At 43.0% G+C, this 24,248-nt stretch overlaps 1 protein-coding gene across 1 annotated transcript in view; it reads left to right on the top strand.

The window, feature by feature from the left end:
- Positions 1 to 24,248, top strand: part of SYT9 (synaptotagmin 9) — a 200,432-nt gene that overhangs the window by 78,732 nt on the left and 97,452 nt on the right. The gene's annotated exons all lie outside the window — the stretch shown is intronic.

Below are 24,248 nucleotides of genomic sequence, written 5' to 3'. Positions count from 1 at the left end.
TGCCTTACCAATTCTGAAAATTCCCAGCCACAATCTCTTCCAATATTGGCTCTCCCTGACACCTTCTTTCTTTTCCTCCTGGATATAGATATTTTTAGACCTATCACTCTGTCTTTTATGTTTGTTTTGTTGTTTACTCTTTTTTGTATTACTGATGCATCCTAGGTAATTTTTAAAGATCTGTCTTTCAGTTCAGTAAATCTCTCCTTAGCAGTTTCTTGTTAGCTGTGGAATGATTCTATTGAGTCTCCCAGTTTATTAATGCAGTTTTCATTCCTAGCAGCTTTGATTTCCAAAGCTTTGGTCATTTGTATTGCCCTCCTTCACACATTCGATATCTGTTTAAAAAATTTTTTAAACTTATCAATCTACTTATATAATACTTTCAGACAATTATAAAATAATATGATTCTAGACATCAGTTCTGCATTTGATACAAAAGAAAAGCATCAAGAAGAAAGGGCAGTACTTGCTACCTCTTAAACTTTCCATTGGGAAGGGAAGGCTTTCTTAAAAGTCACGCCAATGTGATTTATTTCTTATTGGCCAAAGCTGAGTCAAAAAACCATATTCACATTTAAGAATGGTATTGAAAAGATATTTTTCAATTTGAAAATTGAAGATATTCAATTGAAAAGATATTTTCAATTTTTTGTCTTCTATGCTGGATGTGGCCAGATGAGGGGGTTAGAAATTAATGTTAAGTTAGTCAGTCTAAGGGGTCTGCCCCCATGGCCCAGATGGAGATGCTCAGGAACTTTACATTGAACCTGAGTGTGAACTGCAGTAGCCCATCTATACACAGTGTGGTCCACAATGAGGAGGACAGGGCTCCTGGGTACGCACATGGGGACAGTACCACAGCCCAAAAGAGATAGCGGGGTACTGATATTTTTCTCTACAAAATCTATCCATATTTTCATGACTTTACATGGAACTTGGAAACGAGAACATTTATAGGAGGAAGGAAAACACATATAAAAAATCTCTATGGATTTGCATGTGAAGGTTTATAGCAGCTTTATTCATAATTACCAAAACTTGGAAATAGCGTAAATGTCCTTCAGTGGGTAAGGAGATAGAACATGACATCCATACAATCCTATTCAGTAATGAAGGCAACAGTGTGTGCGGAATCTCAGATGCGGTGTGCTAAGTAAGAACAGACGGACTCAGAAAGCTCCATGCTGTATAATTCCATTTATATGATATCATGAAAAATGCTGAACTCCAGGGATCGACAACAAATCATTGGCTTCCAGGAGCTAGAACAAGGAGGTGGAGTGACTACAAAAGGGCGAGAAGAGGGAGATTTGGAGAACTGATGGAGCTGTCCATAGTAATTATGGGAATGGGCATAAGCCTCTGTGCATTTGTCAAAAATCATCCAACTGTCTAGCAAAAACAGTGAATTTTTACTGTATTAAAGTTAAAAACAAATTAATAAAAATTTAAAAATCACCTTTGAGGAAGAAAATAAGTAAGTAAATGAGTGAAAGAAATCTGCTGAGAAGTTGAAAAAGGTAGAGTTTGAAGATTCAGAGAGAGTGGGATAATCATTAGAACAAGGTTCCTGACAAGGTAGGAGGCAGAATCCAAAAGACAGGTACAGGGGTTGACTTGAGATAAACACAGAGGCATCATTTTCTTTATCACAGGGGTTAGTGAGTATGGGAGCAGAAGCAGGGAGGTCTGTAAAGCTGGAGATGTGTCATGGAAGATAAAGCATAAAAATGGTTGTGCAAAAGGAAGGGCAAGGGATTTTCACGTGGAGGACCAGGACTAAGCAGCTGGTGGTAGCAGACCTGTGGGTCGTGAGAAGGTTTCAGGAGCAGTATCATAGCCCAGCGAATGAGAAGACCAGGATCCAACAGCAGTGAACATCCCATTCCCTCCTGCTGTTCCAGCTTATTCTCTCTAATTGCTCACTCATGTATGTGTTCTGTATACACACTGTTCTCTGTCTGCAGTGACCTTTTCTTCTGCTCCTCTCCTCTCTCTGTTCAACTAAATGTTAACTCGTCTTAGAACTCCTACACTCCACCATCACCTCATTAAGTAAGCCCTCCTTACATCCACTCAGAACCGATAAGGTGTCCCTTGTGAGTTCGTGAAATATCCTATATGCACCTCTTCACGGCCTTGAACCCATTCGATTGTAAGTGTCTGTTTATCCTGGCCCACCCCCATGAAACTAGTTGCCCCTGAGGATGAAGTCCGTGACTCTGTTTTGCTTTTGAGTGAAAAAAATGAATAAATGAAAGAGATGAGGATAGCTCCCATTTAGTGTGTGTACCTTACATAGGGATTCCAGGGATTCCCTTGAAGCAGAGGCTGGGAGAGATTCTTGTGCGGGTGGTTGTTGAGGCACTGCTCTCACGGGAAGTCTGTAGGGAGGTCAGGGAAGCAGGGGAGGCAGAGGCGAAGGTCTGACTAAAGCCTGTCTTGAGCCTGATCCCACAGGCAGCTGTGGAGCATAAGGGCACACAGAGGTGTCCCATCCTGAGCCAAGGGGAGTGGGCTGCCTTTAAACCCTGGACTAGTTTTTATTGGGTGCAGGCCATTTCTGGGGAGAGGGCATAACTGGCCAGTCATTTTTAAGGTGACTGCCTTCAGCTGAGGGAAATTCTCCCAAACACGATGTAGCCATGAGCTGTTAGCAGCCAGCAGTCACAACAGCTAAGAAATGGGCACACCAGCCTGGTGAAGGGGATCTGGGCAAGACACAGGGGGTCTACTGCAGTGTGATAGAACAGCACAGGGGGAGAGGGCTTGTGGGGACACAGGAGAAACCCTGACTGCCATGATATCTGAGGAGGGAGATGATGAAGGAGAGAGGGGACCCTCTTCTCATCACCCCATCCTGTGTGCTCTTTTCGCAGCCAAGAATCTGCTTGCTGTCTGGGCAAGGGTACCAAAGGCAGGTGTCTGCATGGTGAGCTGCGCGCTCCTGAGAAGGAGGCGGCTTTTCAGGAAGCTGAAGTGGGCTCCACTTCGTCCCCCCTTTACATAGTCCAATAGTTCCACAGTTGAACATGCAGGACTACTTAGTTCAATGGAAATCTTCTGCAACCCTGAATAACTAAAGGAAAAGTTAATGTAGTTGTCAAGGGGCGGCAGTTTCATTCCTGAAGAAAGGTGAGACTAGTCAGGTAGAATATTCCCCTGGGACTGCTTTTAATGATCTTCTACCTGTGGTCGCATTAGTGTCCAAAATAGAAGCCAGCTCCTGACGGAAAGCCTTATCCCATGGATTGGTGTTTGCTTGCTCAGAAATGAGTTTTGAGCCTTTGGAGAATCAAAGCAGTCTGTGGTATTTACAATACAGCCTTACTGTCCAGCAGCTAAGTGTAGTCTAATTCTGACAGATGGCTCTCAAGGGAAATATTCTTTCAGATTGGATTATGCTTCCATCTGAAATGCTCTAATTAAGGGGAGTCTATAAACATGGTGGGGGAGTGAACGGGAGGGGAAGGTAGGCTGTTTCTTAGGAAGCTGTTTTGGAAAATGGCCATGTTTGCAATCTTTATCTTTCCAGCCCCACAACTCGGCTACCCTGAGAGTCTATCTAGGCCACTGCTTTGCTAAAAAACATGGTGGTGCTGGGTCACTGGTCAGCTTTCGGCAGGAGGCTGTGACTTCATTTCCTGCAAGGTCCTGCCTCTCTTACCTCATCTCCCTCCTATTTCCTTCATGCTTTGTTAACTATCTCGTTAACTAACTTTCAAACTATCTTGGGGTGTAACTTTCAGAGTAAATGTATCATTAAAATGAGCGTGACTGACTTTTTAAAAATCTCAACTGATCTATCAGTTCAGCTGTGTCAAACATTGCAAAACTTTATAATATTTTCATTTTAAAGTATTTAATACTCAAAAAAAGTATTTAATACTTAAGCTACTCCGTCATTACATTTCCTAATTCTTACCAATTTGAGACGTAAGTAATTACTGAGAAAGTATACTTGGCTGTCAGACAGGATGGATTGAGCGTGTGTGGGTTGAGAAAAATCTAATTTGGAACTCAGGGAGTGAGTTCTTCGTCTGTATCATTTTTCAACAAATGTTTTGACTACCTACTATGTGCAAGGCAATGTACTAAGCATCAGGTACTCTCTTGGAGCTTATGGTCTTGGGAGATGGAATATGGGAAGAAGGGAGAGTAAACCAAAAATTAAAGACAATTGATTACTTACATGTGTGCTTGGTGCCACAAAGAGGACACAGGCAAGTGTTACTTTCAAGACTTAATTCATCAGCGCATCAAAGAAGGGTGCTTAGAATAGATACCATCAAAACTGCAAAAAAAGAAAGGTTAGGGGTTCACCTGGAAAAAGGCAAAGTCATAGGAAAAAGAGCTGGCTGGTGCAAAGGCCCTGAGACAGAAACAATTTGGCAAGTTCCAGGAGCAGAAATTGCAGAGTGGTTAAAAAGAGAAAAACAATGGAAAAGAGACTAGAATTCAGGCAAGAACAAGTCTTTGGGTCTTTATTTTATGAGTAATTTTTGAAGGAGTTTGAACAGTGACGTGACACAAATAGGTTTATATTCTTTAAAAAAATCACTCTGGCTGCAGCACAGAGAATGGACAAGAGGACACAGTGGGGAAAGGGTCAGGCTGCTATAGAAGGCCAGGAGGGAGACGGTGATTTCTCCCACCAGACCGGTGGTAATAGAGGAGGAGGAAAGTAGCATTCTAAAATTTTTTTAAAAAATGGTTTTGTTCCACAAGTAAATGAAACCATAAAATTGACTTTATCTGCTTGACCTATATTTCACTCAGCATAATCTCCTCCAGTCCCATCCGTAAGGAATAACATGCAGGACATTAGGAGAAGGAAAGGGAAAGTGAATTGGGGGAATCAGAGGGGGAGATGAATCATGAGAGACCGTGGACTCTGAGAAACAAACTGAGGGTTTTAGGGAGGGTGGGGGGATGGGTGAGCCTGGTGGTGGGTATTAAGGAGGGCACGTATGGCATGGAACACTGGGTGTGGTACATAAACAATGAATCTTGGAACACTGAAAAAATAAAAGAATAGTTTTGTTGCAGAATAATTGGTCTACAATGAACTGTAAGCTTGTTGACATGCATATATTTTGTGAAACTGCTGCCCCAATCAAAACAGTGAACATATTTGTCACCCCCAAAACTTGTTTTATACCGCTCGGTAATCCCTTCCTATGTCCGCTCCCTGCTATACCCATCCCTCAACCCCCAGGCAACTTTGAACTGGATTCTGTCACTATAGGATAGTTGGGATTTTCCTAGAGTTTTATATACAGAAGAACCATACAGTATGTTCTCTGCTTTGTTTGGCTTCTTTCAATCAAAATAATTATTTTGAGATTCATCCGTGCTGTATGTAGTAACAATTCGATCTTTTTATGGCTGAGTACTATTCTGTGACATGGATATGCTATTTCTCCATTGCTTATTTAGATTATTACTGGATTATTTGGGTTATTTTCAGTGTGAGACTATTACAGATAAAGCTGCTCTCAGCATTCATGTGTTTTGTATGGACATATGCTTTCCTTTTTCTTGCATAATCATATAAGATTAGAATGGCTGGATCATATATATGGTAGTTAGATATTTACCTTTTAAGAAGCTGCTGAACTGTTTACTGAAATGGTTGTACCATTTACATCCACACCAGCAGCGTATGAAAGGTCTTGCTGCTCCATGCTACACGAGCATTTGGTAGAACCGGTCTTTAATTGTACGCGTTCTAACAGGTGTAAGATGGAATCTCACTGGGGTTTAATTTGTATTTCCCTAATGATTTATGATGTTGAACATCTTTTCAGATACTTAGCTACCATCAGCTTATCTTAGTTGATGAAACGTCTGTTTAAATCTTTTGTCCATTTTTAAATTGGGTTATTTGCTTTCTTATTATTGAATTGCGAGAGTTCTTATATATGATGGATGCCAGTCTTTCTTTTATCAATATGTGATATGCAGACATTTTCTTTCAAGCTGTAGCTTGTGTTTTCATTCTCTTAATATTGCCTTTTAAAAGGGAAAAGTTCTTAATTTTGCTCAAGTCCATTTTGTCCACTTAATCTTTCAGGGAGCGCACACTGATGGACATGTCAAAGAAATCTTCGCCTCATTCAAATTTATGCAGTCTGGTTTTCTCTGAGAGGCTTTATACCTTTTGAGTTAATTTTTATATATAGTGTGAGGTATGAATTGGAATTCTTTTTTTTTCTCTGTGTGGTATTCAGCTGTTCCAACACCATGACAAGACTGTAATTCATCTATATTAACTGCCTTTTTCACTTCTGAAGAAAATCAGTTGATCAAATATATGGGTCTATTTCTGGAATCAATTCTTTTCCATTGTTTATTTTTTCCAATTCCACAGTGTCTTGATTATTGTAGATTTGTAAGTCCTGAAATCAGATCATGTAAGCACCCAATTTCATCCTACTTTTTCAAAGTGGTTTTTATTATTCTAGTTCTTTGCATTTCCATATGAATTTTGTAGTTACTTTAACTTTCAACACACACACGTACATATAAAACACTGTTGGAATTTTGATTGGAGTTTCATTGATTATAAAATCAATTTGGAAAGAGTAGACATCTTAAAAATACTGAATTTTGCCAACCACAAATAATGTATGTCTCTCCATTTAATATGTCTTCATTAATTTATTTCAGGAATGTTTTAGTATACGTCTGTGGAGCCCTCTCTTTTCATCTTTCTTCTCCTAGTACTCTAGCTGGGTTGGCCTTTCCAGGTTCCCAAATGCCTTTCCTCAGTGCCGGGAGTCCTGGGGTTCTCACCTCTGTGCTGCATCCAGGTAGTGAGCTGGACTCATTGTAGGACTCATCTCCTCTTTTTCTTGTCATTCACGATCACTTGTCCTCACTGCCTGGTGTTCAGTGTTTTGGAAATCATTGTTTTGTATACTGTGTCCAGATTTTTAGTTATTTAAGAGGTGAAGATAAATTCATTTCCTGTCTCTCCCTCATTTTCTCTGAGACTTGAAGAATGGCTATTGTCAAAATGATCTCCTGGTTTCCAGAGAAAGCAACCCCCAAAGAAGGTGTTGCTAGTTATGGAGACAGGAAGCGTTAGACAAAGTTCTGCGTTGACAAGTTCATGCATGACATTCCCAGCATATGCAGTTTGTGCCACCAGTGACACATTAAGTGCAAGGCGTACTGTGTATGCTCTTTGAGTCGTAGAGGGTGAGGGAGTTAATAGGAGAATCTAGAGTGAAGCAGGGAGAGTGTGGGACCAGTTCCTGAGACTTACGGTGACCTGCAGTGGGACAGCCAAAGAGGGAAAAGAAACATTGGTTGGTTGTGTCACAGAAGTCACTACATGAACGTTCCGAGGAACTGGGAGTGGTCAGGTGTGTCAAAAGCTGCCCCGATGTCAATTAAGAAAGGACCAAAAAGAACCCATTGGAGTCTGCGTCAAGAAATATTGGTGATTCTAGTAAGGGAAGTTAGCAGTAAGGAGCAAAGCCACGTGGAGCTGAGAGGCCCTATGTTTCAATAGCTCTGTGACTCATTTGTCTGCAAAGAAGAGAGACTAGAGCTAGGGCAGTTTTGTCAAGATGCAAGGGACCCTTGAAATGCTGGCAGGTAAGAGCAGGTAAAGAGGAAGAGCTTCTAGGTGCTGGAGTGCGAGGGTTGGGATGTGTCTTTCCCACATGATCTCTGTCCACAGCTCTTCGTTGGCCATTTTGGCGTGGCCGTGAGATGATTCGGGCTGCTTCTTTGCTTTCGTGTGTCTCAGGAAGGCAGCAGAATGTGCAGTGGTGTGTCTCAGAGAGCACCTCTGCCGTTGGGTGGGGCCTCTGTTCCCTTCATCCCTGCGTCTTGAGGTCAGGGCTGCCATGGCAGCCAGGCAGCCTTGGGCAAACCCAAATCCAGTGTGCAGCCTCCAGAGGAAGCTGGTCTGGCTCCTTCCTACTCTCTTTGGAGGCCAAGGGGTCTTCAGTGTGTCTGAAGAGGAGCTGGCACCAATGAACCAATGCTACTTCACGCAAATATTCCCCTCAGTATAGGATGACGCAGGGCCCAGCACTGGGGGAGTCTCTCATGCAGCTGCCAGGAGCGCGGAGCCAGCATCGCTGTGCTAAAGGCCGGGACCAGTGGGCCCCAGGGAATCAAGAAGGTAGCAGCCATGCGGTGTTTCCACGGAGGCCTGGAGGGAGAGGTCTCACTGTTCTTTCACAGTGGACAGCGGCTTGCTGAAGGGAGGGAGGCCCCACAGGAAATTTTGGAGTCTTGTCATGTTGAGCCAGAGACCCACAGCTCAGTGAGAGCAGAGCATGAGAGAAAGAAGGGCCCCAGGTCCAGGGAAACTTTGTTCTTTCAACAAGTATTGGTAGTTAGGCTGGATGGCAGGCACCAGGAGGCCCACAGAAGCTGAAGGAGAAGATCGCAGTCCAGCAGAGGCCGGGTCTGTGGCATCAGAGAAGGAAGCCATTCCAAGAAGAAGAAATTCACCTCTAGCTGCAGTCATTCCTCTGTCATCTTGGAAGAGTGAGAAAAAGGAAGCAAGCATATTTCCTAATGAGGGACTTTTCTTAATACCTGGGGTCATATTAATAGGTGCTTTCAGAATTAAAAGGGATACTCTCTGCATAGAAGGAGTCTTCCATAAGATCGTGCTTAATAACTATAGCTTAACCACACTGTTCTAGAAAAAAATAGGGATTTCCCCCCAAGGCCTACACAAACTCCAGCAAGCCACCTGAGAATCTTGTGTCGGCCTCTGCACCACCCTCCCCAGTCTCTATTAATGTGTTCCCAAAAAGAAATGTCACCAGATGGCCCTGCAAATGTCACCTGGCCATCAGCATGGCTGCACCCAAAACAGGGAGGCATCAGAGAATCTAATCCATTGTTCATTTTCTTCATTTCAGGTCAGTTTTAGATACTTGCCTAGGCATTTAGTATTTTGTTAACACACTGGGTTAGACAGTAAGGGCCATAACTGTGCTGCTATTAAAGAAAATTGCTTTTGCATTTAATGGAGGAGGGTTCCAGTGACTCACAGATCCCGATCATTTTGGAAGAACTCCTCTCTTGTTAGCATTTAATGCCCGGTTTTACTGCCCTCTGCTTCATGAACTGTGTACTCCCTCAGCATTCTTAATACCTTGAGCTATTTTTAGCATTTAGTCCCTTCCAGGTATCAGAGCAACCAGGCCTTTTTTTTTCTTTCTTTCTTTCTACTTTTTTGGTGTTTTGTTTTTTTTTTTTTTTTCTCATTTTATTTATTTTTTCAGCGTAACAGTATTCATTCTTTTTGCACAACACCCAGTGCTCCATGCAAAACGTGCCCTCCCCATTACCCACCACCTGTTCCCCCAACCTCCCACCCCTGACCCTTCAAAACCCTCAGGTTGCCCCAACCTCCCACCCCTGACCCTTCAAAACCCTCAGGTTGTTTTTCAGAGTCCATAGTCTCTTATGGTTCGCTTCCCCTCCCCAATGTCCATAGCCCGCTCCCCCTCCCCCAATCCCACCTCCCCGCAGCAACCCCCAGTTTGTTTTGTGAGATTAAGAGTCATTTATGGTTTGTCTCCCTCCCAATCCCATCTTGTTTCATTTATTCTTCTCCTATCTCCTACCCCCCCATGTTGCTTCTCCATGTCCTCATATCAGGGAGATCATATGATAGTTGTCTTTCTCCGATTGACTTATTTCACTAAGCATGATACGCTCTAGTTCCATCCACGTCGTCGCAAATGGCAAGATTTCATTTCTTTTGATGGCTGCATAGTATTCCATTGTGTATATATACCACATCTTCTTTATCCATTCATCTGTTGATGGACATCTAGGTTCTTTCCATAGTCTGGCTATTGTAGACATTGCTGCTATAAACATTCGGGTAGACGTGCCCCTTCGGATCACTATGTTTGTATCTTTAGGGTAAATACCCAGTAGTGCAATTGCTGGGTCATAGGGTAGTTCTATTTTCAACATTTTGAGGAACCTCCATGCTGTTTTCCAGAGTGGTTGCACCAGCTTGCATTCCCACCAACAGTGGAGGAGGGTTCCCCTTTCTCCACATCCTCTCCAGCATCTGTCATTTCCTGACTTGTTCATTTTAGCCATTCTGACTGGTGTGAGGTGATATCTCATTGTGGTTTTGATTTGTATTTCCCTGATGCCGAGTGACGTGGAGCACTTTTTCATGTGTCTGTTGGCCATCTGGATGTCTTCTTTGCAGAAATGTCTGTTCATGTCCTCTGCCCATTTCTTGATTGGATTGTTTGTTCTTTGGGTGTTGAGTTTGCTAAGTTCCTTATAGATTTTGGATACTAGCCCTTTATCTGATATGTCGTTTGCAAATATCTTCTCCCATTCTGTCAGTTGTCTTTTGGTTTTGTTAACTGTTTCCTTTGCTGTGCAAAAGCTTTTGATCTTGATGAAATCCCAACAGTTCATTTTTGCCCTTGCTTCCCTTGCCTTTGCCGTTGTTCCTAGGAAGATGTTGCTACGGCTGAGGTCAAAGAGGTTGCTGCCTGCATTCTCCTCAAGGATTTTGATGGATTCCTTTCTCACATTGAGGTCCTTCATCCATTTGGAGTCTATTTTTGTGTGTGGTGTAAGGAAGTGGTCCAATTTCATTTTTCTGCATGTGGCTGTCCAATTTTCCCAGCACCATTTATTGAAGAGGCTGTCTTTTTTCCATTGGACATTCTTTCCTGCTTTGTCGAAGATTAGTTGACCATAGAGTTGAGGGTCGATTTCTGGGCTCTCTATTCTGTTCCACTGATCTATGTGTCTGTTTTTGTGCCAGTACCATGCTGTCTTGATGATGACAGCTTTGTAATAGAGCTTGAAGTCCGGAATTGTAATGCCACCAACTTTGGCTTTGTTCTTCAATATTCCTTTGGCTATTCGAGGTCTTTTCTGGTTCCATATAAATTTGAGGATTATTTGTTCCATTTCTTTGAAAAAAATGGATGGTATTTTGATAGGGATTGCATTAAATGTGTAGATTGCTTTAGGTAGCATAGACATTTTCACAATATTTATTCTTCCAATCCAGGAGCATGGAACATTTTTCCATTTTTTTGTGTCTTCCTCAATTTCTTTCATGAGTACTTTATAATTTTCTGTGTATAGATTCTTAGTCTCTTTGGTTAGGTTTATTCCTAGGTATCTTATAGTTTTGGGTACAACTGTAAATGGGATTGACTCCTTAATTTCTCTTTCTTCAGTCTTGTTGTTGGTGTACAGAAATGCAACTGATTTCTGTGCATTGATTTTATATCCTGACACTTTACTGAATTCCTGAACAAGTTCTAGCAGTTTTGGAGTGGAGTCTTTTGGGTTTTCCACATATAGTATCATATCATCTGCGAAGAGTGATAGTTTGACTTCTTCTTTACCAATTTGGATGCCTTTAATTTCTTTTTGTTGTCTGATTGCTGAGGCTAGGACTTCTAGTACTATGTTGAATAGCAGTGGTGATAATGGACATCCCTGCCGTGTTCCTGACCTTAACGGAAAAGCTTTCAGTTTTTCTCCATTGAGAATGATATTTGCGGTGGGTTTTTCATAGATGGCTTTGATAATATTGAAGTATGTGCCCTCTATCCCTACACTTTGAAGAGTTTTGATCAGGAAGGGATGCTGTACTTTGTCAAATGCTTTTTCAGCATCTATGGAGAGTATCATATGGTTCTTGTTCTTTCTTTTATTAATGTGTTCTATCACATTGATTGATTTGCGGATGTTGAACCAACCCTGCAGCCCTGGAATAAATCCCACTTGATCGTGGTGAATAATCCTTTTAATGTACTGTTGAATCCTATTGGCTAGTATTTTGGCGAGAATTTTTGCGTCTGTGTTCATCAAGGATATTGGTCTGTAGTTCTCTTTTTTGGTGGGATCCTTGTCTGGTTTTGGGATCAAGGTGATGCTGGCCTCATAAAATGAGTTTGGAAGTTTTCCTTCCATTTCTATTTTTTGGAACAGTTTCAGGAGAATAGGAATGAGTTCTTCTTTAAATGTTTGGTAGAATTCCCCTGGGAAGCCGTCTGGCCCTGGGCTTTTTTTTGTTTGGAGATTTTTGATGACTGTTTCAATCTCCTTACTGGTTATGGGCCTGTTCAGGTTTTCTATTTCTTCCTGGTTCAGTTGTGGTAGTTTATATGTCTCTAGGAATGCATCCATTTCTTCCAGATTGTCCAATTTGTTGGCGTAAAGTTGCTCATAGTATGTTCTTATAATTGTCTGTATTTCTTTGGTGTTAGTTGTGATCTCTCCTCTTTCATTCATGATTTTATTGATTTGGGTCCTTCCTCTTTTCTTTTTGATGAGTCTGGCCAGGGGTTTATCAATCTTATTGATTCTTTCAAAGAACCAGCTCCTAGTTTCATTGATTTTTTCTATTGTTTTTTTGGTTTCTATTTCATTGATTTCTGCTCTGATCTTTATGATTTCTCTTCTCCTGCTGGGTTTAGGGTTTCTTTCTTGTTCTTTCTCCAGCTCCTTTACGTGTAGGGTTAGGTTGTGTACTTGAGACCTTTCTTGTTTCTTGAGAAAGGCTTGTACCGCTATATATTTTCCTCTCAGGACTGCCTTTGCTGTGTCCCACAGATTTTGAACTGTTGTGTTTTCATTATCATTTGTTTCCATGAATTTTTTCAATTCTTCTTTAATTTCCTGGTTAACCCATTCATTCTTTAGAAGGATGCTGTTTAGTCTCCATGTATTTGGGTTCTTTCCAGCTTTCGTCTTGTGATTGAGTTCTAGCTTCAGAGCATTGTGGTCTGAAAATATGCAGGGAATGATCCTAATCTTTTGATACCGGTTGAGACCTGATTTGTGACCCAGGATGTGATCTATTCTGGAGAAGGTTCCATGTGCACTAGAGAAGAATGTGTATTCTGTTGCTTTGGGATGAAATGTTCTGAATATATCTGTGATGTCCATCTGGTCCAGTGTGTCATTTAAGGCCTTTATTTCCTTGTTGATCTTTTGCTTGGATGATCTGTCCATTTCAGTGAGGGGAGTGTTCAAGTCCCCTACTATTATTGTATTATTATTGATGTGTTTCTTTGATTTTGTTATTAATTGGTTGATATAGTTGGCTGCTCCCACGTTAGGGGCATAGATATTTAAAATGGTTAGATCTTCTTGTTGGACAGACCCTTTGAGTAGGATATAGTGTCCTTCCTCATCTCTTATTATAGTCTTTGGCTTAAAATCTAATTGATCTGATATAAGGATTGCCACTCCAGCTTTCTTCTGATGCCCATTAGCATGGTAAATTGTTTTCCACCCCCTCACTTTAAATCTGGAGGTGTCTTCGCGTCTAAAATGAGTTTCTTGTAGGCAACATACTGATGGGTTTTGTTTTTTTATCCATTCTGATACCCTGTGTCTTTTGATTGGGGCATTTAGCCCATTAACATTCAGGGTAACTATTGAGAGATATGAATTTAGTGCCATTATTAGCCTGTAAGGTGACTGTTACTGTATATTGTCTCTGTACCTTTCTGATCTACTACTTTTAGGCTCTCTCTTTGCTTAGAGGACCCCTTTCAATATTTCCTGTAGAGCTGGTTTGGTGTTTGCAAATTCTTTCAGTTTTTGTTTGTCCTGGAAGCTTTTGATCTCTCCTTCTATTTTCAATGATAGCCTAGCTGGATAGAGTATTCTTGGCTGCATGTTTTTCTCGTTGAGTGCTCTGAATATATCATGCCAGCTCTTTCTGGCCTGCCAGGTCTCTGTGGATAAGTCTGCTGCCAATCTAATATTTTTACCATTGTATGTTACAGACTTCTTTTCTCGGGCTGCTTTCAGGATTTTCTCTTTGTCACTAAGACTTGTAAATTTTACTATTAGGTGACAGGGTGTGGACCTATTCTTGTTGACTTTGAGGGGGGTTCTCTGCATCTCCTGGATTTTGATGCTTGTTCCCTTTGCCATATTAGGGAAATTCTCTCCAATGATTCTCTCCAATAGACCTTCTGCTCCCCTCTCTGTTTCTTCTTCTTCTGGAATCCCAATTATTCTAATGTTGTTTCGTCTTATGGTGTCACTTATCTCTCGAATTCTCCCCTCATGGTCCAGTAGCTGTTTGTCCCTCTTTTGCTCGGCTTCCTTATTCTCTGTCATTTGGTCTTCTATATCACTAATTCTTTCTTCTGCCTCATTGATCCTAGCAGTGAGAGCCTCCATTTTTGATTGCACCTCATTAATAGCTTTTTTGATTTCAACTTGGTTAGATTTTAGTTCTTTAATTTCTCCAGAAAGGGCTTTAATATCTCCAGAGAGGGTTTCTCTAATATCTTCCATGCCTTTTTCGAGCCCGGCTAGAATGTTCAGAATCGTCATTCTGAACTCTTGATCTGACATATTACCCATGTCTGTGTTGATTAGGTCCCTAGCCTTCGGTACTGTCTCTTGTTCTTTTGTTTGTGGTGATTTTTTCTGCCTTGTCATTTTGTCCAGATAAGAGGATATGAAGGAGCAAATAAACTACTAAAAGGGTGGCAAAGACCCCGGAAAAATGCGCTGTAACCAAATGAGAAGAGACCCCAAATTGTGGGGGGGAGAAAGGGGATAAAACAGCTTCTGAAAAAAAAAGAAAAAAAAAAAAAAAGAAAGAAAAGAATTTAAAAAATAAAACAAATAAAAAAATACAAAAAAGAAAGAAAAAGTATATATATTTAGATGAACTAGTCAAAAAATGTTAAAAAAGAAAAGGGTAAAAGTTTTAAAAAATTTAGCAGAAGAAGAAAAAAGAAAAAAGAAAAAAAAATTGAAAAAAGAAAAAAAAATTGAAAAAAGAAAAAAAAAATTGAAGTAGCCGCAAGACTAAAGAATCATGGGGAGAAAGCCATGAGTTCCGTGCTTTGCTTTCTCCTCCTCTGGAATTGCTCTGCTGTCTTAGGAATTGAATCTGCTTTCTTCTTGATAGATGAACTTCGTCCTGGCTGGATATTTTGTTGATCTTCTGGGGGAGGGGCCTGTTGTAGTGACTCTCAAGTGTCTTTGCCCGAGGCGGGATTGCACCGCCCTTACCGGCGGCCAGACTAAGTAATCGGCTCGGGTTCGCTTTTGGGAGCTTCTGTTCCCTGAACGCTTTCCGTAGAGTTCCGGAGGACGGGAATGAAAATGGCGGCCTCCCAGTCTCCGGCCCGGAGGAGCCGAGAGCCTGGGGTCCCACTCCTCAGTGCGCCCCCAGAGGACAGCACCCAATCACTCCCGTATCCCCAGCCTCTAGCCGCGCTCGGAGCTCACCCAGCCCGCGACCAGTTCAAGGTAACCCCGAGCTGAGAGTTCAGTCCTCGGCTCTGTCTTGGCAGCCGGCTTCTCCGTTCTAATAGCTGCGAGCTCTCCGACACTCCGACACCCCCGATCCTTCTGTGACCCTGCGGGGCCTGGGGCCACGCTGGCCCCGCGTGGGCTTCACCCCGGTTTAGCCCCTGGAGCAATGTCCCTCAGTGGAACAGACTTTTAAAAGTCCTGATTTTGTGCTCCGTTCCTCCGCCGCTTGCCGGGAGCCGGCCCCTCCCCCCGCGGTCTATCTTCCCGTCGTTTTAGATTCACTTCTCCGCCAGTCCTACCTTTCAGAAAGTGGTTGATTTTCTGTTTCTAGAGTTGCTGTTCTTCTTCTCTTCGCTCTCCCGTTGGATTTGTAGGTGTTTGCAATGTTTAGATAAGCTATGGAGCTGATCTCCTGCTACCTGATGTAGTCTCAGGCTGCTACTTCTCCGCCATCTTGCTGTTTTGTTTTTTTTTAAAGAAGAGAATCCTTCTGTATTTTCAGATTGTGGATGGGTGGTTTTTAGAAATTGAGCAAGTCCTTCTTCAAAATGTTTTTCTCTTTAACTGTCTCTTTAGATTTCATACCCAGCCATGGACATTAGATCGGGTCTGGTCCTGGCTGTTGTCTGCGTATTTCTCAATTCTAGCAGTTATCAAAAAGTAACTGATATCAGTTTGATCCTGGAGAAGGGAAGAGAGCCGAGCTCCACAAACTGAGGAGGGAATAAGCCACACTGGTGGTGGGGCACGAGGAGTACAGCAGACCTTTTGGGCAGAGGGGGCCCAAGCCCTGATGTGGTTTTGAACTCATCACAGCTTTTGGAAAGTCTTGCAAAGGGGTCAGAAAATTCACAAGTGGGTTTGGAATAGAAGCTTGCAAAGGGGTCAGAAAATTCACAAGTGGGTTTGGAATAGGAAATTTCCAGCAGGTTCCTGCCCATCATCACCACCATGTATTCTCCTTGGTGGAGTTGTCAGGGGATGGGAGGGGAGAGAGGGGGAGTTACTGGTTAATGGATACAGAGTGGGATGACGCAGAAGTTCTGGACATGGGTAGTGGTGATGGTGGCACCTTGGGCACATACTTAACACTACTGAATTGTACGCTTACAAATGGTTACAATTGTTGATTTTGTGTGATATGTATTTTTTTGCACTATTAAAAAAATACAGAACAGCAACACCTGTCTACCAGCATGCGAAAGAGACCTATAGCTAGCAGAGGAGAGCCCAGAGCAGACTGGGCCGCCCTTCCCTGCTTCAGCTGGGCACTGGGACAGTCCTGCAGCGGGGGCTGCTCTAGCATGCAAGTGGCTCCAGGAGGTGTGAGCTGGCCTTTCCTCAGCTCCTGGGACCTGGCTCATCACCCATGGACGCTGCTCCTCACAAAATTCACTCTTTTTATTTCATTCTCTTCAGATTCTCACTTGTCTCACTACCCCATCCATGAAGTCTTTCTCCTGGCTGCTGAGTATACTCACTGGGGAAGAAAAAAAAAAAAAAAAAGCAAAAGTCTTCATTAGAAAAGGTTCTTCTTTCCCAGAAATCATTGCAGTGCTCAAGAGACAGCTGCACAGCAGTTTGAACCCTTCACCCTCAGTGCCTACTTGGGGCTGGATTCCCCAGCAGTTTCCACTGGGGGTGGGGAGAGGGAGGGACAGGAGAAGGGAACTCGAGAATGCATGCTTCCTAGCTGCCGGACCCCAGCTTCAGGGCTTTCATGTTTCCCAACGAATTTTCAATACAGTGAAATAGGTGTTATGCCCATTTTACAGAAGAGGAGATTGAGCATAAATGAGTTCATTACTTGCCCAGGGTAATTATACAGGTAATAAGGGGCAAAACAAAATTTGAATATAAGCATATTTAACGCCTGTGTTCCAAAACTTATATTGTTTCCGTTATACCACACTTCTAAGTATCTGTCCCAGTGTAAAAATAGGCATTGAACAATGTCTTCTCAACTGTGGAATAAGAATGCCTCTGTATCCTGATTTGTGTCTGACACACTTACAAGAACTGCTAGCATTCCTGGTGTTTTCGTCATAGACCCCCTCCACCTCATGAGTCACTCCTGCCGGTGGGACCCACCCCCAGCACCTTGTCTCCCAGTGTCGTTTTTGATGAATAGACGATGTCCCAGAGCTTGAATAAGGGCAGGCTGTCCAGACAGATTTCCAGAGAAGTAATCAATAAAGGACACCAAAACACTCTGGTGGAGGAAACTATTAATCAAAATTTCTCTCCAGGAGAATCTTCAACATAGTTGGAACGAGCATGATGGTAAGCCACAGAGGGAGAGCCCTGACATTCCCCAACAGCCCGGACTGCAGGGAGTGCTTCCTGTCCTGTCTTCTGATAGTGTCGGTCCAGTTAACTGCATGCAGGCTTCAGACTTGACTGTCCAGGGATGGAGGGGAGACCAGTGCTGCCTTCAACAGCCTTCTTTCTCGACCTGAAGAGGTATATAAACAATACCACTTTGAAGGGCAGACCATTGCTCCTGCCTGAGCTGCCCACACACCATGGTCTGTTCCACAGGCTCAGACATCTGCCTCGAAGACCTGGACCTCCAAATTGCCATCCCGTGGCCTGTGCTGACCTTCTGTCATCTTCCTTGTCTCTCATTCCATCCCTCCTCCCTCAGTGCCCCCCCTCTAGCTCCTTCTATGATATTGATAGTGATATTGTTGCCACTACCAACTTTCAACCTAAGAGCTTGATTTTTCCAAAAGAAATGAGGGCGGGGCAGGAGGTAGAGAATAAACATTACACGGACACCTGGCTGACTCAGTAGGTAGAGCATGTGACTCTGGATCTCAGGGTCATGAGTTCAAGCCCCACATGGGGCATGAAGCCTACTTAAAAAAAAAATTAAAAAAAAAATACTTTGTGTATTTTGACACTGCCTAAAAAGAAACAGATCAACTTACAGCTTTTATAAACTTGTCTAAAAATGTGTAAAGTGATTGTTTTTATAGGATTCCCAGTTCTGACCCTCTCTCTATCCCTCCTCCTGTTTGTGAGTGATGATCACTTGGAAGTGGGGTGAGAGATGAGGTAAGTACCCACTTGGTAATAAAACCAGTGATTTTTAGGATATGATGCTCTTGTCTTAAAAATATCTAGATCAAAATGGCCACCTTAAAAAGTCCTGTTCCCGTATGAATAGCCAGAGTTTTAAAAATAATCTTTAGTGATTTTTTTTGCACCTTGAAACAAATAAAGTGGTATGTATTTCCTATTTTTTAATGGTTGAATATGATGAACTTTTGGGGGGAAGAAACTAATAGTTCCACAGTTCCTAAGACATTTAATTCAAGTAAATTATTATCTGTGTGTCATTTGGGGTGGTGGTTACGTTTTCAAGACTCTGCCATCTGTACTAATTGGCCGGGGATGTGGCTAGCCAGGGTCAAGCTCCTGCAGCCGGTGCAGGAGGGCCCTGCGGCTTTGGGCAGTCTATCTGATGGCAGTCCCCTAATGTACGATGCAGTGGTGATGCTGGCCTACTTTTGAGAGTAGCTCCTGAGTTCTGTGCTCCCCGTGTGGGGGCTGTGTGTTGGACAGGAGCTCCAGACTGCTTATTCCCTGCCCAGACCCTTAGCCTGTCATCATTGATTTTATGGGGAAAGAAAGCATTTCCTTTTGTAAACACCACACCAGCATCTTCAATAAGATGATGTAATGGGATTAATGATGCACTTTCCAGAATGCTCATCGATTCTGAAGATGGAAGTGGAAATTTGAGATGAGGCTAAGCTCTGTTTTGTCAACAATTGGCCACTCTGTTAAGCAAAGTATCCTCAGACAAACAGTGGGCTTAGTTGAAAGATAGGCTGGTATTTGAATACCCAGGGTTGGAAAGATTCTAAGTTACAAACATTGCCAGGAGTATGACAGGTCTGAGAATGAGCAGAAAGGAAGAAAAAAATAATGAGCAAGCAGCACTCCATGCCAAAGCTTGCTGCTATATGGGTGAGCTGGGGTGACTGGCTTGTGAATGTTTTCCAGGAAGTAAACCCCGTTGGAGTAGTGGGTACAGGATGGAGTGAGGGGAGCAGAGGGACCACCAGACCTTGTTTTTTTTTGCACGTCTAGGTCCGCCATCAGCTTGAGGAGGGCCTAGTTGGTGAGCAGTTGTGTGGCTCTTTGGCCAAATCCCAACTGACATGACAGGCCGTCTCTGAGTGTCTGGGAAATGTGTGTGTGCAAGACATGCTGTGAGATTTTTACCCAGTGGAGCAATCTCTAGACTTATGACATAAATGATCTCACAGGAAGTAGGCTTTTCCCTTCCTAAAGACGTGCAAACACAATCTTAGAGTCACAGGAGTTTCTATGCAAGTGTTGTGTAAGCACTCAGAGATGAAGAGGCAAGATCTTTACCAGGTCTACACAGCTGCGCTGAATGTCTGCACTGGGATTGAGAGACTATTTCCTTAAACTCATCAGAAAGTTGTACAACAAAATTCAAGCTGACAATAACAAGATCATTTTGTTAAATGTGCTCTTGCCTTGTATCCTTAGCGGAAGTGAGTTTAAAAACAAGACCCAGACATCATAGTTTAAATTTTGGAAACACCTACTGCCCCTGGCTCATTATTACCTGAATAATAAAGGAGAATGGTGTACGGTCGATATTGATGTTATTTAAGAACCGTTGGTGATGATGGATATGTTTGTGGCATAGAGTGAGGTTTTTATGTCAAGTGTACATCAATAAAGTAGTTTTGCGAAGAAAAGAGAATAGTGACTCAGCCATCAGCAGGTCTGTGTCATTTTCATCCAGCCCTGTGGGGAATTGTGTAGACTATTGTGACATGTGCACCTGTGGTTGCTGGGAGGGGTAAAGTGCACCTGTGCGACACTGAAGGCACTGTACAGGGTGGGATTCATACGGGTACGGCACGTCTGTGGAGATCGCTGTGAGCTACAGAGCTGTGAGAGTAAGCAGTACCACAGAGTAAGTCATTTGGCTGTGGTCTCTTGACAGATTTGACTGGTTGAAGTACATTGAGGTGCAAGAATAAAATTGAGAATATTTGTTTATATTATCTTTGTGGTTTCTCTTTTTTGGTGTATGTTTATTATATAGAATTTGTTGGAATTTTCTGCATGTAAGTTATAAGTAAGCAAATATACATATGTGGAGGATAATGCCCAAAACTCTTTAATAGTGCATGTGCCAGTTATAAATTTATTTCCTCCCAACTCCAAATTCATCCTTCATCGCCTGCTCTGGAAAAGTAAATTGGAACCTTTAAATATTTTACTTTTACCACCTGACACAATGCTAATAAGCTCTGTCAGTAGAGGGTGCTGGGCAGACAATGCAGGAGGAAGGGATTTGTCTTCCTAGGTCCGGTGTTCTCTTCTCAGGCTCCCACCAGGCGGCCAGGCTTCTGCAGCACCCAGCTCCTGGAGCATGAGCTGCAGCCCTAGTGCCCTGGTCCTGCAGTGAGAGCATTTGCTTCATCACCAGGCTCCCAACACAGGGGGCCTCTCCAGCACTCAGGGGCCAGTGGCTTCCCCTGGCGGCCCTCGGTTGGTTTTGTAGCAGAGAGCCTCTAGCGAGACACCTTCCTGTGAACAGTTCTTCCTCGCGCCTGGATGGCTGAATCCTGGCAAGTCCCAGAGGATGGATACCCCATAAGTTCTGCTGGTGCAGCCCCACGGCGACTCTGTCATTCAATGAGTGACAGCTCTGCCCTTTCCAACAGTGTCTGGGGCTCTTCCTTGAGGATAGGAAGGATCTCATCCTTGGGTGCTCCATCTCAGCCCTGGGGAAATGGCTGCTCTTTCTGTCCGCTTTTCCCATGTTCTTTAGGGTTCTCTTTCCTCCTTGCTAGCCACTCCCTCATTACTCCAGTCCTTTGGTACAGTTAATAATTCTGCATATTAAACTTTCCCTGTCCAAATGACTGGATGGCTTTCTCTCTCCTGTCTGGACCCAGACTGATAACAGTGCACTTCTGTTAGTTTAAGAAAAAAAAAAAGAATTGAGCCTTCACTGCCAATATATTGTATATTTTCTTATTTATCAATTATAGTCATGTACTATTTTACTAATTTTCATAAATGTGTTAAACATACACAAGAATTTTAGTAAGACAAAGATGAAATACTATATTTGAAATTTTGTTTTTTAACTATCTTGTTAATTATAATGGCTTTTATACCATCATCATTAAATATCTCAGTATAGATCAAGCATGGTTAATCGTTAATAATTGTAAATAATTATCTACCTTTCAAATAATGTTTCTGATTGGGATTGAGAGAGGCTGCCCACTTCCATCTTTATATTAAGTCTTAATTGCCTCCTTGTCTCCTTTCTAGCTCATTACCTATGTCACTGTTTTGCTTCAGACATTTCATTGACTCCCCACTGCTCTAATGATAAACTACAAAACCTATCTGTAGACCATTTGGGGAAGACCATGTTTGCAAACATGTTTCTTCTTCCCAGCCTTGTCACCTGCCCCCACTGACTCCGCAAACCAGGGTCAGGAATGAACACTTCCTCTGATCAGACACATCACCCCTTCCTCAGTTCTGAAAAGCTTCTGAGTGAGTCATTCAAGGTCCTGCTTCCTCGTACTCTCAGCTGAATGGTATTCTCACCTGTTCTCCCTCTTTTCAGTCTGACTCTCTGCTTTTTGTCGGTGAGAAGCTGCCCATGCGCTGGGCCCACAGTAATGCTCTATGATTTGTTGTCAGAGGCGGTGGTGGTGGCCTTTGGCATGCAGGGCCCTGGCTGTGGAAATACCTCCCTTGTCTTACTTGGTGCTAACACTGCCACCTGGGAACACTCTTTTAGGCTGCTCCTCTGTAAGTGCCGTGGTCACCGTTTTTCCCTATGTCTTTGTTTTCTCAGATGGAAGAGAAACTAATCCTCGTATCTACCTAAGGAGTTGTTGTGGAGAACTAATGAGTTAGTGTTTGGGCTGGTACCTGTATTAGGGTAGACATTTCAATAAACACTAACTTTTTTTCAAGGGCCACACCAAGACAAAAGTACATTTCCACAGGTTTTTTCCCTGCTGCTCTGCCTCTACACTTCCACACCTGACCCTACTCGAAACCTGAAGGGGCACTTTGCTCCTTCCCACCGCCAGATGCCTGTCCAGCTGACGCGCCGTGGGACACAGGGGTGCCAGACAGCCTCTAGGTGTGCTGACATGCTGATTTCGCTCAGCTTCTGGGAGGCCAGGTGGGTTCCCCCCACCTCCAGCCTCACCGCCCCACCTGGAGGGTTTACTCTGCGGTTGCATACAGATAGAACTTTCTTGGTTTGCCACAACACGAACTATTAGGGAGGCACCATTTTAGGGTTACCTTCTTCTCTTCTCCTATCTCTCCCATTATTCCTTTCAGCCCAACTCAAGTCCCACCTTTCCTGTAAACTCTCTCCTGCCTTCCTCAGCCAGAAGGAATAGAGCATCCATCTGGGGCAGATTACCCCCCCCTTCTCTCATGTACTTGTACCACCATTACTGCCTGATCCCTCAATTAGATAATTGAAGAGTATCCCACTGCTGCCTTGGGACATCTCTCACATGCATATACGAGGTTAGAGAGTTGGGAGGGCACAGTGAGATGGATGCGATTGACTTGAGAGATCATCTGGCCAAATGATACCCAGACAGAGAGGAGCCTTATCAAGAATCAGTGGAATTGTTCAGTCACTTGGAGCTGGAACTGGAGTGCCAGGGTTCTCAGAACTCGTCCACAGTTGTGCTGTTTGCATTCCTCCTGCTGTGTCTTCTCTCCCCAGTTATCCCAGGAGCTGCTTAGGGGCCCATTCCTTAATGCCTTATGTCCGCCTGGGCCGGGTCCCAGAAATGTATGAGTCGGAGTTCATGAAATGTATCTTACTGAACTCTATTGGTTGCACTCAAGTCATTTCCTTGGATTTCATTTGGGAATCAAACTGAAATCATTCTGGTGGAATGGTGATTTCTCTTATGCTTCTCAAGTCTCAGGTCTGGGCTGAGATGACTGAGAGTGTGTTTGAGCTTATCCAGGAGCTGAGATTGGTAGCTGAAGTTCACATCACAAATGGTAATGAGCTTGGTGGAAGGATGGAAGAAGCAGTCCTATGAGGCCAGTTGTCTGGATCCCAATATAGTTCTAGCACAGAAAGGAAGAACTGAACTGTTTGGTGAGTGTACTGTGTGTATCTTCAAACTTGAGTCATCTTTCTTGTTCTTGAAATTTAATTTTAGTCCCTTTGCAACTCTGACAATCAGCATCTAGATTCTCCCTTGGGAGAAATGGCCACTTTTGTATTTCAGTGATCTAAAATAGGAGCAGCGTTTATCCAGGCCATAGCCTAACCTGAGCTGGTTTGGGGACTTGCTCTCTTCCGCTCTTCCTATCCCTCCTTCCCAGCATGGCTTTGACTCTATGTAATGCAGCCCCCCACCACCACCACTGCCGGGGAAGCAAGAAGAGGATGTCCTCACCCCCTGGACTCCACTAATGCTACCTTCCTTTTGTGATCGAATTACTTAAGCCTATGAGTTATTCTTAAACCATCTAAAATGAGTCCTTTATAGACAACTGTCAACATTTTATAGTAGATGCAATGAAAAGTAAATTATGATCATCAATACTTAAAACTCCACTTGCAGTTTCTGTTATTTGGAGAATCATTATCTTTAATTCACTTTTTTCAAGCTGTAATATGAAAACATGCTAATTTGTGCGTGCCACACTAATCTGTTGGATGGTTACTGTGTGCCAGGCACTGGGTTGCCCTATCTGAGGGTCTCTGACTTCATGGTGTTTCTACTGGGAGGGAAGGGAGATACATATTCAGTAAGTAACTACACAAATTACTATTTAATTGAAAGTGTGAGAAATGGCACAAGAAAAACTATCAGATACTCCAGGCACCAGGAGCAAGAGGGCAGAACTTGGTCTGAGGCCTGAGGGGAAGGTTTTGCCAAAGAAGTAGTGTCAAT

Source organism: Meles meles, chromosome 8 (assembly GCF_922984935.1).
Source record: "Meles meles chromosome 8, mMelMel3.1 paternal haplotype, whole genome shotgun sequence".
Lineage (NCBI taxonomy): Eukaryota > Metazoa > Chordata > Mammalia > Carnivora > Mustelidae > Meles > Meles meles.
This window is presented reverse-complemented; position numbering and strand designations above follow the sequence as displayed.